Raw genomic sequence first — 14,261 nt, 5'->3', positions numbered from 1 at the left:
ACTCTCCAGATATTTCCACTTAGACAATGAAGACTCATCAGGGCATGGCTAGTCTTATTGTCCTTCGTTTGGGGGGGGGGGGGGGTTGTGTAGGAAAGTACCATCTTGCCTGGCATGTTACCCCCATATTTCACTGTATATATGTTGTTTTAGTGTATGTGTCACTGGGACCCTTCCAGTCAGGGCCCCAGTGCTCATAAGTGTGCCCTGTATGTGTTCCTTGTGTGATGACTAACTGTCTCACTGAGGCTCTGCTAACCAGAACCTCAGTGGTTATGCTCTCTCTTTGCTTTCCAGATTGTGACTAACAGGCTAGTGACCAATTTCACCAATTCACATTGGCATACTGGAACACCCTTATAATTCCCTAGTATATGGTACTGAGGTACCCAGGGTATTGGGGTTCCAGGAGATCCCTATGGGCAGCAGCATTTCTTTTGCCACCCATCGGGAGCTCTGACAATTCTTACACAGGCCTGCCACTGCAGCCTGAGTGAAATAATGCCCACATTATTTCACAGCCATTTTACACTGCACTTAAGTAACTTATAAGTCACCTATATGTCTAACCTCCACCTGGTGAAGGTTGGGTGCCAAGTTACTTAGTGTGTGGGCACCCTGGCACTAGCCAAGGTGCCCCCACATCGTTCAGGACAAATTCCCCGGACTTTGTGAGTGCGGGGACACCATTACACGCGTGCACTATACATAGGTCGCTACCTATGTATAGAGTCACAATGGTAACTCAGAACATGGCCAAGTAACATGTCTAAAATCATGGAATTGTCACCCCAATGCCATACTGGCATTGGGGAGACAATTCCATGATCCCCTGGGTCTCTAGCACAGACCCGGGTACTGCCAAACTACCTTTCCCGGGGTTTCACGGCAGCTGCTGCTGCTGCCAACCCCTCAGACAGGTTTCTGCCCTCCTGGGGTCCAGCCAGGCTTGGCCCAGGAAAGCAGAACAAAGGACTTCCTCAGAGAGAGGGTGTTACACTCACTCCCTTTGGAAAAAGGTGTCAGGGCTGGGGAGGAGTAGCCTCCCCCAGCCTCTGGAAATGCTTTGATGGGCACAGATGGTGCCCATCTCTGCATAAGCCAGTCTACACCGGTTCAGGGATCCCCTAGCCCAGCTCTGGCGCGAAACTGGACAAAGGAAAGGGGAGTGACCACTCCCCTGACCTGCACCTCCCAGGGGAGGTGCCCAGAGCTCCTCCAGTGTGCTCCAGACCTCTGCCATCTTGGAAACAGAGGTGCTGCTGGCACACTGGACTACTCTGAGTGGCCAGTGCCAGCAGGTGATGTCAGAGACTCCTCCTGATAGGCTCTTACCTGTGTTGCTAGCCTATCCTCCTTCCTAGGGAGCCAAACCTCCTTTTCTGGCTATTTAGGGTCTCTGCTTTGGGGAATTCCTTAGATAACGAATGCAAGAGCTCATCAGAGTTCCTCTGCATCTCTCTCTTCGCCTTCTGCCAAGGAATCGACCGCTGACTGCTCAGGACTCCTGCAAAACCGCAACAAAGTAGCAAAGACGACTACTGCAACCTTGTATCGCTGATCCTACCGCCTTCTCGACTGTTTTCCTGGTGGTGCATGCTGTGGGGGTAGTCTGCCTCCTCTCTGCACTAGAAGCTCCAAAGAAATCTCCTGTGGGTCGACGGAATCTTCCCCCTGCAGCCGCAGGCAACAAAAGACTGCATCACCGGTCCTCTGGGTCCCCTCTCAGCACGACGAGCGTGGTCCCTGGAACTCAGCAACTCTGTCCAAGTGACTCCCACAGTCCAGTGACTCTTCAGTCCAAGTTTGGTGGTGGTAAGTCCTTGCCTCCCCACGCTAGACTGCATTGCTGGGTACCGTGTGATTTGCAGCTGCTCCGGCTCCTGTGCACTCTTCCAGGATTTCCTTTGTGCACAGCCAAGCCTGGGTCCCCTACACTCTAACCTGCAGTGCACAACCTCCTGAGTTGTCCTCCGGCGTCGTGGGATCTCCTTTTGTGACTTCGGGTGAGCTCCGGTTCACTCCTCTTCGTAGTGCCTGTTCCGGCACTTCTGCGGGTGCTGCCTGCTCCTGTGAGGGCTCCCTGTCTTGCTGGTTGCCCCCTCTGTCTCCTCACGCAATTGGCGACATCCTGGTCCCTCCTGGGCCACAGCAGCATCCAAAAACCCTAACCGCGACCCTTGCAGCTAGCAAGGCTTGTTTGCGGTCTTTCTGCGTGCTTCTACACGACGTGGGCCATCCATCCTCCAAAGGGGAAGTTTCTAGCCCTCTTCGTTCTTGCAGAATCCACAGCTTCTACCATCCGGTGGCAGCTTCTTTGCACCCTCAGCTGGCATTTCCTGGGCATCTGCCCAATCTCGACTTCGTCGCGACTCTTGGACTTGGTCCCCTTGTTCCACAGGTACTCTCATCCAGAAATCCACTTTGGTTGCATTGCTGGTGTTGTTCTTTCTTGCAGAATTCCCCTATCACGACTTCTGTGCTCTCTGGGGAATATAGGTGCACTTTACACCTACTTTTCAGGGTCTTGGGGTGGACTATTTTTCTAACCCTCACTGTTTTCTTACAGTCCCAGCGACCCTCTACATGCTCACATAGGTTTGGGGTCCATACGTTATTCGCATTCCACTTTTGGAGTACATGGTTTGTGTTGCCCCTATTCCTATGTGCTCCTATTGCAATACATTGTAACTTTACACTGCTTGCATTACTTCCTTTTGCTATTACTGCATATTTTTGGTATTGTGTACATATATCTTGTGTATATTTGGCATCCTCATACTGAGGGTACTCACTGAGATACTTTTGGCATATTGTCATAAAAATAAAGTACCTTTATTTTTAGTATATCTGTGTATTGTGTTTTCTTATGATATTGTGCATATGACACTAGTGGTATAGTAGGAACTTTGCATGTCTCCTAGTTCAGCCTAAGCTGCTCTGCTATAGCTACCTTCTATCAGCCTAAGCTGCTAGAAACACCTCTTCTACACTAATAAGGGATAACTGGACCTGGCACAGAGTGTAAGTACCCCTTGGTACCCACTACAAGCCAGGCCAGCCTTCTACAAGGAGCCTTTAAATAAAGTGTGGAGGGAGCTGCCTGAAATGGCACTCCCGGCAATAGCCTTATTGAATTTTTCAACCCAGTCAGTTGTATCTGCTGGGCGTCAGGGAGCAAGTGCTACAAAATGAAGGGGGAACACAATGGGGACACACAAGCGAACATGCAGCACTCAAGCAGATCGTTTCCAAAATTGGAAAAGGATCGACTCGATAAGACGCGCGCGTAATGTTAGAAATAGAAAGGAGACTGCTGAGAGCAGCTCCGCTCCCGCTCCCACTCCACGATAAAAAGTGGCTCAAATTGGCAAAACGCCAAGCAGTCAAAGCGCAAGAGCGCTTACATCAATACAACAAAAGCGCGCTGAATCGTGGCGCTTAAATTCACAAAATGACAGCTAGTAACAAGAATTAAATACAGTGAAATACGAGAGCAATGAAAATCGTGTACTTATCTGCTGCGAAGCAGCAAAGAAAGAGGAAGTGACTTCATAGGTCAAAGGACTCATGGCAGAGGACATGGATGGTGATTGGACCATGTGACAGGATGTCAGGCATCCTGGGAAGTGTAGTTTTTTCTGTTACTTGTATTTGATTGGCTGCTGTTTAAGTCATTAAAGAAAGAGAAAGCATAATCGGAGCCTCCGGTCCTGACATAGAATTGTGTATTGCTTGTACAATCCTGGAGCTATCTGCTAATATTATATTCTGAATTATCTTAACAATGTTTGCTTAACTATGGTTTCAGTTCTTCATGATACCATTGTGAATAAAAGGCACCATTTTGGTGAACCACCATGAGTTCTCTCTCTCCTTGGGGAATCTGTTCAGTTCATTAGGGGCAACAACTTGCATGTTCTGAGTGCGCTATGTGCTGCTAAATAATTTAAGCTCTCACCTTTCTTTCGTTCTTTCTCTTTCTCTCTTTCCCTCTCCATCTGTGTTGCTACACAAATTGTTCCTTGCTTTACACTCCTAGAAAGATTTATCAAACCAGCAAATACACCAACAGTGATGCCAACCAAAGTGCACCATGAAGATTCTTCTCCTATGGGCCTTTACCTGATCAAACCCCGCAAAGATAAAAGAGGGATGGTTTCAGAGGTATTCCCATCAAGCTATCCATAATTTTTGACACAAGGCCCTATCTGTTAACTTTAATGGACAAAACAGTGTGCCAAAAAATATGTCTCTTCCAGGCAGGTGAAAAGAAAGAGAAAGGTTTACTTTTCTTCAATCTTTTTGTCTCTCCAAATTGGAAAACGTTTAAAATTAAATCTCAGCAAGGTATCCTGTACTGAAAGAATACCTTCCCTTCTCTCTTTAACTCTACCTCGCCCCATTTGAGACAACCGACTTTTTACAGTGATAAATTCAGCAGGTGTGTCTCAAAATATGTGACTTGGAAGCATTAATGACTTTTTATATTAACTGGAGGACCCGACCACAGATAACGTATGCATATGCATGTTGATGTCTCATTGAAATCAAAGCCGGAGTATGTACTCACTTCACAATATTACCAACAAGCCACCTAGTTAGTCAAAATTCACTATGAGGCCCCGAGTTATATTGACACATCATTAAGGCTTAAGTACAGGAGACAGAAGATGCATTTGTCAACCTGTTGGTTTTCCGATATAAAACGTGAATGCGGGGATGCAAGAACAGTGGTGCATCACAGCTGATGCGCCACTTTTTCGTAAATCTGGCCCCATGTGTCTTTGTCACAAAACTATTTTAATTCGGGCAGTCATACGGAGTTTCAGCTATTTACAGCAAGGTACTCTCCACCCAATACAAGTATTTACAAACCCGAAATATACTAATTTCGTTAGAGTGAGGGGTGAATACACAACTCTTTGTTAAACATTACCGGAGGCAATTGGGTTCTGACTCTTAAGGACAAACTGCTTAGGAAGGTGATTCCACTCGGCTGCCCCTTGTTTCATCAGTGATATTTCATCATGTTAACCCTTACCAAAAGGCTACACTGGGGTTGAGTGGATTCTATTTCATGCCTCATTACAATTCATGTACATTGCAAATGGCTCTGCTATTACTTATCCCACATTAAGGGAGCTCGCTTCTGCAGGCAATAAGGGAAGAACGTCTTCTCATGCTCTATGCATTAGGCAGAATCTTTGCTTTCCATGAATGTCTAAAACTTTAGTGAGGCAGATCCATCAGTGTTCCTGCTAGATGCTGTGTGCATTAGCCATGAATAATTGCAATATTGGTGCGATCAAAGATGCTTTAATACTGGCTTGTCATTTGCAGCTGATCATTGATCTCTTTAAGCAAAAACTCATATCACTAATGCAGAGCAGCCATGGTGACACTCTATGTAACACGGGTTCGCAATGCAAAGATGTTTTTATTACATGGAACTCTAAAGTGAGCTGAAACCCTTACACCTTTAAGGGCCAGATGTATCAAAGGATTTTCCATGCGCAAACGGTGGGAGTCGGTAAATTCCACTGTTTGCGAATGCAAAATCGCCTTTCAGGATGTATGAAAGGCAGTGCAGTGCAATTTTAGGGAATCGCAATTTTTAGCGATTCCCTAAAATTGTGACTGTGAATAGGGAATCACAAATTGCGATTCCCTAAATAGGAAATCACAAATAGGGAATTCCTATTTGCGATTTCCAAACCACATGCATCATGCATTTCCTAAATGTAAATTTGGCATTTAGGAAATGCAATTACCACAATTTCAAGTTTTGTGGTAAGCATGTGCAATTTAAAAAAATGCATTACAAATGCATTTTTAAAAATTACATGTAGCGCACACATGCCCCTTGGGCATGTGTGCGCTTTACTTGTCCACAAACATTTTTTTGGGGTGCATCAAAGGGTGCCTTAGGCTCCCAGCACCCTGGGGTTTGCATTACCTAATTTCCTAACAGGAATTCGCAAATTAGGTAATGCAAAACCATTCGCACCTATGGGCCGGGATGAATGGAGTCCCATTCCCTAATTGCGATTCGGTAATAGCGATTGCGGCTTTTAAGAAATCGCTTTTACCGAATCGCAATTTTCATACATCTCATTTTACACTTCTTAAATAGCGATTGCCTAAATCTGGCCCTTAATCACGTAGGGAGTCTCTGAACTCGCTTCATATATTGCACTGGTGATAATTGCATGATGACAAGTCTTCAAAACATTTGCATCTTTTAGAAAAGCTGTTACTATTTGTTCTTCGTTTTTATTACTTTTTGCAACAAACTGGTTAGTTTTCTACATTACTCACGGAACACTGTGGGAACTTGGGGCCAGATGTACCAAAGGATTTTACCCATTCTGTGTCTATGGGAAAAAGCTTTCGTTCATATGGCCCTTGGTGCTGTGCACCTTCCTTTCAGGCACCATGTCCCTCTCAGCACCCCCAATCAAGAGGCTAGATAAAAAGTTCCACATTTGTCTCCAGTTGAAAAGTCTGGAATTCGATTTTTGCAAGGAAAGGTAGATATTTTCTAGAACAGGAAAGTCTGAGCTGTGGGAACGATGAACAGAAATAAACACAAGTATTTTGAATACTTTAGAACTAGTGTTTGTTTTTATTTGAACAATACCATGCATTACAAACTGGCCCATCCCTTGAGAAGGTTGAAATAGCTTCAAAGGAGCTGATGAGTTTTGTATTGTCCATAGATTTATTTCAGTACTATAAACATCTATGTATGTAAATATATGTTACCTACTCAACCCTGTTTCTCATCCCAATGTTAACACATATGAGGTGTTCCACCTCTGCTCAGACCCATGTGTCCTAGCCATAACCAATCAAAAATTTGTGCACAAAGATCCCCCTCCCCCAACTCCAATCACCCTTTACCAGATTTGGTTACAAAAGGACATGAAGCCCAGAAGACATCTTGTTTTTGTCTTCTGCTTCATGCTGTTCCAGTCAAAGGTAAGCCCTGGGAGGCCAAGCCTCTTGGGGTTGACTGTTTTACTTTTTATTTTGCTTCCCTGCTTGGGTGCGGTGCTGGACACTGTGCCTAGGGTTGTGGTTCTCTCTCTGGATATTTCCCCCAATTCTTGGGTTGGCTGGGACTTCCTGGGGTGGGTCTTTTTTTACGTGGCTTACTTGTTTTGTGCCCTGAACGTCACGTGTACTCCTCGCCTGGGACTAGGGGGCTGTGGCTGAATTTGCCTCTGCATTCTTTTCTCCACCTCACGCTTCCTTCTGCTAGCGCACGTGGTGGTTCGGCAGCTGGTTTTTTGCTCTTCCCGCTGATTGCTGGGTATCAGCCAAGTTGCACAGCGCCCGTTTCTGCAATGTGCAGTTCAGACACCGCGCTGTTCCTGGAGTTGTGTGGTTGGTCGGCCGGTTGCCTCGTTGATCAGCTGGCAGATGGCTCCCTCCTGTGGCATGAGGTCCTTGCTGCAGCTACTGTGCTGGTTTGGGCTGCTCAGTCACTGTGAGCTTTTGTGCCAGTTATTGTAGTTTTTGGGGCACACTTCATGTGCTTCAGCCCTCCCTGAATTCTTGGGCTCGACCACCTCTGGCCCCTCTCTTTTTGCTATATTTCGGTTTTGAACAAAAAATATATAGTTTTTGGTTGGGCTTTAGTTGTGGCCTACCTAGAGGTCCTTTTTGCCTTTATTTACTGGGTCCTGCTGTTTCCTGGTGCCAGTTCATCATGGAACACAGGAAGCAGTCAGCTAAGCTCCATCATTGCTCCAGTGCCCCTCAGGATGGGAGTAAACAACACAGATCTGAACATTCTCTTCCTGGGTCATCCCAGGGTATGGGTCTTTTTCTGTTGAGCAATTCCAGGTGTTGCTGTCCTCACTCTCTGAGGCTTTTTGAAGTCCAAAGACTTGATCGGCTCTCGCTACACTCCCTCTTCTCCTACCACATCGGCTTCTCCTTTGATGGTGTCTTCTCCCTCTTCTGCCTCTTCCTGGCCTTCTACAGAGTATGACAAGGACATTGTGTCTCCAGTGGCAGAGTCTGTACCTAGGTCCAAGTTCTTTCAGAAGTCTGATCTGTTGGCTTTGTTCAGATTGGGGAGAACCTCAGTATCCCTGTAGAAGATGACGTTCCTGGTCCTAGCTCCTGCCTTTTTCAGAAGTTTCATTCCCGTTCACAGACTTGTTTGGCTGTCATCAGGGGAGTATTGGATCTTCTCCTTCGAGAATGGTGGGATCCTGAAAAAACTGATCTGCCTAAAATTTTTGTTGCACCTTTATCCTCTGGCCAAAGGCAATCAGGAGTTCCCTTCCTCCGTGAAAATTGATCCCCTGCTTTCTCACCTGGCTGGCCATCCTTCTATTGTGTTGAAAAAGGTCCCCCTTTCAGATTTTGTTGATCATCGAGTGGATGCTTCTTTGAAGAAATGTTTTCTGGTTTAAACCTTGCTATTTATGCTATTTATGCCTCTCAGTCTCTGGTTAAGGATTTCCATTCTTTGATGGAGACAATCCAGGATGTCGTGGAATGCTCCTCTCTTTTTTCTGCTATGGAGATTCAGGCTAAAGTCCTGGTGGATGTGTCCTGTGATGTGTTGAAAGCTTCTACTTCAGCCCTGGTCTCTTCCGTTTCTGCCCATCACCATGTCTATCTCCGAGATTGGAATGTGGACTCTGCTCAAAAGTCGGGGTTTTTGAATGTGCCTTTTTTCTGGCAGCCATCTTTTTGTTGAAGATCTGGAGCAGATGCTACACAAAGCCTTTAAGAATCAGAAGCATATCCAGGTTTTTCGTTTGTGTTCCTGGCCTGCCCTTCTAGAAAGGATCCACCTAAGATGCGCACAAGGGGTTTCTCTAGACAGTTTCAGTCCAGTCCTAAGAGATCTGCCTCCTTTCCTGCTCACTCCTTTTCTGCACCTCAGTCTCCCCCTGCTCTTAAAGACGGGAAGCATACCTGACTATTCCTACCTCCCAGTGGGGTTTCATCTGGCCTATTTTCTTCCCACTTGGCAAAGGCATGTTTCAGACACCGGGGTTCTACAGATCATTTCCGACGGTTCCTCCCTTGACTTTGTTTCCCGGCCTCCCCCTAAGGGCACCATAGTGTCTTTGACCTCCTCCTCTGATCTTCCTTTGCTGTCCCAAGAGATTGCAGACCTCGTCAGAAAACAGGCTGTGATGCCTGTGCCGGTGGGGCAGAGAGGGAAGGGGTGCTACTCTCCAGTCTTCCTAATCCCAAAACCTGCAGAGAAGGTCAGGCTCATTTTCAATCTCAGACATTTGAACCTGTTTTTGAGGAAACCTCACTTTAAGATGGACACTCTATAGCGCATTATTCACCTCATTCACCCAGGCGAATGGCTGGCCTCCTTCTACTTGAGGGATATTTACCTCCACATTGCCATTGCCCTGTCCCAGCAGCGCTTCCTTTGCTTTTGTGTGGGCAGTGTCCACTGGCAGTTTTGGGTCCTCCCCTTCAGTCTGACTACCTCCCAGGGTGTTCACTAAGGTGATGGCCCCTCTGGTGGCTTATCTTCATGGCCTCGGGGTAATGATTTATCCCTACCTGGACTATTGGCTTCTCCATCATCCTGTGCTACCCGTCCTCCACTCTCAGATTGTGCTGGTGTTCAAGACTTTGGAGGCCTTTGGCCTGCTTATCAACTGTGAGAAGTCACATCTGACTCCTACACCGGATCTGTAGTTGATCAGGGCCTATTTCCAGACAGCAGAGGGTTTTGTCAGCCTTCCATCTAGACCGGGCACAGTGGTTGCATGGTCTCCTCCTGGATCTGGGTGCAAGAGCTCTGGTGCCTGCTCGAGACTGGCTTTGTCTTTGGGGTCACATGGTAGGTTGCCTTTGCTGTTCTGGTTTGCATTTTTTCACTGTCTTTCTTTTTCTTTCTGCAGTCCTGCTTCTTTGTCGTCCTGTGGGCTCGGCTGCACTTGGGTCCTCTGGTTCATCATCTGCTGTTCCATTGGTTACCGTGTCTGCATCTGCTGGTCTTTCTGATGCCTGTCTCCTGAAGCGTCTGGCACTTGCTGCAGTGGTGGCTTGATCCCCTTTAGTTTTGACCAGGGGCTTTCCTCTGGCAATGCCCCATACCAAGGTGGTTACCATGGATGTCAGCATGCTTGGTTAGGGGGCTACTCTGAGTGCCCATTCTGTTCAGGGACAGTAGTCTTCTTAGGAGAGCAGGCTCTCCTCAAATTGGACGGAATTGAAGGTGGTTTTACTGGCTCTGCTACATTTTTCTCCCTTGCTGAAGGGCCAGATAGTACTGGTGTGGACAGACAACAATGTAGCTAAGTCCTATATCAACAAGCAGTCAGGGATGGGTTCTCGGGCACTAGCTCCCAGCCACTTATATTTGGGGGAGGGACAATGTTTGGGCAGACAGACTCAGTTGTGTTTTTCCTTCTTCCCTAGAATTCTGTCTGGCCCCAGATATTTTCATCCAGATTTGCCACCAGTTCGACACTCCTCAGGTCAACCTATTTGCATCCGTGGCCAATTCCCTCCTTCTACGATTTGCTTCCGGGTCCCTGGATCAGGGTTGTTGAGGGATCAATGCTCTGTCCTACCCTGCCACAGCTGCTTATTTATGCCTTTCCTCCATTCTCTCTTCCCCTGCTATTGGCCAGGATTCGGAGGGAGTCAGTTTCGTTCATTCTGGTGGCACCCTTTTGTCCTCGGATGGGTTGGTTTCCTCTGTTGCGTCTGATGTCAGCTATGCCAGGGTGGATTCTCCCATTCCACCCTTGTCCTCATCGGACACCTATTATTCCCACGTCCACTAACTGATGGATGGGTCTGACAATTTGGTTCTTGAGAGGAGGGGATTGACGTTGCATGGTCTTTCCGTTCCTGTGGCTGTTTCTGTTCAGAACACTTGCAAATGTTCCAACAGAAAGGTTTACATTCATTATTGGTCTTTCTTTGTTCAGTGGTGTAGGGGTAAGTCTTTGGACCCGGCATCTTGTCCTGCCCCTTCGATCCTTCATTTACTTCAGGATGTTTTCCAGAAGGGTTTGGCTGTTTCTATGTTGAGGGTCCAAAGGGCAGCTATCCGGGCTATTTGCTCACCTTTTGGTCTACCTGAGCTCCTTCCTTTGGGTTCCCGTCACCTTAAGAGTCTTTCTTTACTGAAGCCAAAATGTTTGCCCTATCATTCCTCCTTAGGACTTGCATCTGGTTCTAGGGCCCTTTAGTCTTCTTCATTTTAGCCCTTGGACATTGTGGGTTTGAATTTTTTTCCTTTAAAACATTTTTTCTAGTGGCCATTACATTAGCCCAAGAATTGGGTGAGCTGGGGTCTTTGTCAATCCGGCTTCCCTATTTGCAGGTGTTTTCTGACCAGCTGGTTCTTCGCTTGGGTCCTGGCTTCTTTCCCAAAGTTGTCTCCTCCTTTCACTGTCTCCAGGAGATAACGCTGCCTTCTTTTTTCTAGATCCTGCTACTTCTATGGAGTTAACCTTACACAGTTTGCATGTGTTGTGGGCTGTCTCCATCTATCTCTCTCGTACCAGGGGTTTTCGTCAATGTGAGGCCTTTTTCTTTAACTTTGGTGTGTTTTGTCATTGCCTGACAGCTTCTACGCCCACTTTGGGTCACTGGATTCACTCTTTGATTTCCTTGGCTTATGATTCTCAAAATGTCTATTTCCTGGGTGGTGTCCAGGGTCGTGCTACATGGGGCATGGCAACTTCCTAGGCGGAGGGTCAGGTTTGTCAAGCTGCAACTTGGGCTACTCCCTCTAAGTTTCTCTCCCATTATAAGTTGGATGTTAGAGAATCCTTGTCCTTTGGGTCTCAAGTTTTGGCTACTGTTACTCGTTGATCATCTTCCTCGCCTGTATGATACCTTCTGGTTTGCAATAAATATTGTTTCTGCAGTATCTAGAGTTTGTGGCATTTGTTTTGTGGGGATCAGGTTGTTCTGAGTTTGCTTTGGTATATCCTAATATGTGTAAGCATTGGGACAAGAAATAGGGTTGTGGAGGTAATGAATTCATTACTTACTGATAATCATCATTTCTACGAATACCCTGCTTTTGTACCAATATTTACGTCCCACACTTCCCCTTACTACCCGGATCACAACCTGTTCACTTTGTTTCTTGGGCTTGGGGATGTACAGTATGTCTTCTGGGCTCCATGCCTTTTCATAACCAGAACTAGTAAAGGGCGATTGGAGAAGGGAATGGGGCTTTGCGCAAAAATCTTTTGATTCGTTATGGCTCGGGCACGTGGGTGTGAGCAGAGGTGGAACACCTCATATGTGTAAGCATTGGGACAAGAAATAGGGTTGTGGAGGTAATTAATTCATTACTTACTGATAATCTTCAATTCTCTGAATACCCTGCTTCTTGTACCAATACTCACGCCCCACACTTCCCCTTTCTACCCGGATCAAAACCTTTTCATTTTGTTTCTTGGGCTTGGGGATGTACAGGATGTCTTCTGGGCTCCATGCCCTTTCATAACCCGAACTGGTAAAGGGCGATTGGAAAAGGGGGAGGGGCTTTGCGCAAAAATCTTTTGATTCGTTATGGCTAGGGCACGTGGGTCTGAGCAGAGGTGGAACACCTTATATGTGTAAGTATTTGTATGAGAAACAGGGTATTTGGAGTAATGGGGATTACCGGTAATTAATGAATTCAATATAAATGTTCAGTGTCCAAAATGTACGTATCTATCTGATTATTCTCTTAAGCCCTGATATATTCAAAAGTGGCGCAGCATGGTGCTGCACCAAAAATAGCAGTGCAGTGATGTGCCACGTTTGAAACGCACGCATGCGCCATATTTAGAGGAATATGGCGCACCCCTGCGTTTACCCTGTGCTGGTGCTGAATTCAGTTGCCTGCACCAACACAGACATTCTTGCACCATAGCGCAAGGGTGTCTGCTTTGAGGGGATAGACTGCTTATGTGCAGGAAGGTGTCCCTTCCTACACATAAACAATTTATAATGGTGATTTGGCAATTCTATGGGTACTGCAAAGGAACACTTTCCTGCACATAAACAATCACCCATGGCATTTTGCTCTTTCTATGTGTGCTGCAGAATGCAGAACACATGGAAAATGCAAAAAATGCAGAGGAATAAAAGCATTCCTCCTCGTTTTGCCATGCTAACACCACCCCTGGGGTGGCATTAGTTTTTGGCGCTGCCACAGGTTTATGATTACTCGTAAATCTGGAGCAGCATCAGAAGCAATGGGTGTTGAGGTGGAACGCCCACTGCACCACCCATTGCACACCCATCTGATGCAGAAAACTGTGTCGGAGGGGCCCATATTTACAAGGAGGCGTAACGCCACAAAACGTTGCGTTACACCTCCTTGTTTATATGAAGCAGTGATTAGCTTCACCTGAGCGTCATGAAAAGTGATGCTCTGGTGGCGCTAGGGGTTCTTAAATCTGCATAAATCAATAGGGTACACTGTTCCAAACAAAACAGAAAAAGGAAAGAACACTGGTCCTAGAGACACTTCTAAAATTAGAAGCAAGACCCCTCACACATCCTATGATCCTATGAATGTCATGCTTCATCATAGGGCTAGCTCCTCGTCAGACTGGCGCTGCAATGTATGATGGGCCCCAGAAGGGGGCTCTTTGCTGGAGATCTTAATTTGAAGTGTGTGCCACGATTATTGCAGTAGGGATACATTAAAACCTACAGTCTGGGGAGAACAGGAGAAAAGGAGGTTAAAATTGGCTCAAGAGCCTCAAAACAAAATGTTTAATTAGGTGTTGAGGATCTCGGTCAAGATTAAAAACACGGGGGAGTGGAATAAAAATAATGTTCCACCACTCTACCAACACAAAAGAGCTATTAGGGACAATCTCCCTTTAGCTGGTATATGGGGTCAACATGTTTCGCGCCTTAGATGCGGATTACGTGGCACTTCATAAGGACCAAAACAAATGTCTCCTAAGCTACACTACATACCCTATTTAAATTTAAAGGTCTGAAGGGCAAGAAGTAACTTACACAGAATGCCACACAACTCGTGGCCTAAATAGGTAAGAACCTGTGGAAAGAAAAATACAACACAAAGTATGTTTATAATACAGTATCTATCATCGAAATTCATTACACTCATAAAAGTGTTGTGACAATCTGTGTTGGTGTGCTTCCATGCTGAATGTGACAAAACGTACAATAAAACATTCCTTACCCTCCTATATTAAGAAATGGGTACCTTGGGAAATTGCGAGCCACTGGAAAAACTTCACTCTATGTGGATCACAGAAGATTCAGTC

The sequence above is a fragment of the Pleurodeles waltl genome, chromosome 7 (genome assembly GCF_031143425.1).
Source record: "Pleurodeles waltl isolate 20211129_DDA chromosome 7, aPleWal1.hap1.20221129, whole genome shotgun sequence".
NCBI lineage: Eukaryota > Metazoa > Chordata > Amphibia > Caudata > Salamandridae > Pleurodeles > Pleurodeles waltl.
The sequence above is the reverse complement of the archived record's forward strand: the minus strand, read 5'-3'. Positions refer to the sequence as shown.